Here is a 1,402-nt window from a genome sequence, read left to right as displayed (position 1 = left end):
TATGTGAGGATAACTCTCTATGTTTGGGAATGTTAATGATTCTCCCTATACTATGTTTCTTTTACGACATTACTAATTGCCTCAGAAAAATAGTTAAGTCTAGTTCCTTGAATAGTTGCAGAACTTCCATTCTCTAGCTTCGTAATTCGTTCATGATTTTGATTCCGAACGTTGTAAGCTCAGTGTCTAATCAATATAGACTTGGGTTTGATGCCCATGAGTGTTAGTTCAGATTTCTCAGCATGTCATAAGCAATTGAAGAGTCAATTTTCATAATCAGTTCAAGAATACATGTCTCAATCTAGTCCTATTCAGTGTTCTAGTATCATGTAACTGAATATGATTCTATATTTCAGCATCACATATTGTATTGTGTTTCATCATTAAGAAGAGGGAGTATTCATATCCTTACTTCCTATGTTCAGTTCAATTATTAGTTATCATTTCAGTTATCAGTTATATGTTATCATTCCAGTTATCAGTAATCAGTTTCAGTTTCAATAGTTATCATTTCATTTATAAATTATCAATTCTTAGTTATCCGCTCAGTATCAGTTTCAACATATATAGTTCTTTCTTTCAGTTGTTTTACATACCAATGCAATTCAATTGTACCGTCGTCCTTTTTGATGGGGGCCTGCATAACACGACACATGTATTAATGATTTACAGGTTGACGATTCAGAGCGCTAGGATTCTCATACCAGCTATTGGGTGAGCCCCAGTTCTTTCGGGGCATTACCATTACTTTATAGTCTTTTAGTATTACTTCATTAGAGGCTTCATAGACTAGAGTAACAGTTAGATAGTGCCGCAGGCTTTTCATGTTAAGCAATGTTTACTACAGATATGTTTCAGAAGTATATTTGTGTTCCACTTTTTGATTTATATCATTCACACTTTTAGTATATCAGCATGTGCTAGTTTATCTTCCGCATTCAATATGTTAGGATATCACATGTGATTCAGCCAGCTAGTTGGTTTGCTCGATCATATGTAGTCAGGCACCGGGTGTCGTGTTACGTCCAGGACTAGGTTCGGGGCATGAAACTCAACATATCGTCAGTGTTGGGATCTGGTCCTTGGATTGTAGCAGCTTTGTTCTTGAGTACACCTGAAGGAAATAGGGCGGCTGACACTTGAGATTATGGGTTTTTCAGATTATCAAGTGTTAGGTCAAACCTTGTATAATATTGTTTATATATGAGAGATCATATGTGAATTTGTAGGGACCTTACACCTTTTGGTTTGACTTCCAGCAGTAGCTGTTGTGCCGTTGCACTATTGCCAGTCGGTATAGTGAGACATCTTTTACAACTGTAGATTTCACTATACGATGGTTGGGAACTGATCCTATATGTTCCCTTATCTGTTTCTCTATCTGGTTTCTCGAAGATGTTTG

Source organism: Nicotiana attenuata, unplaced genomic scaffold, assembly GCF_001879085.1.
Source record: "Nicotiana attenuata strain UT unplaced genomic scaffold, NIATTr2, whole genome shotgun sequence".
NCBI classification, from domain to species: Eukaryota; Viridiplantae; Streptophyta; class Magnoliopsida; order Solanales; family Solanaceae; genus Nicotiana; species Nicotiana attenuata.
Note: the sequence above shows the minus strand (reverse complement) of the source record.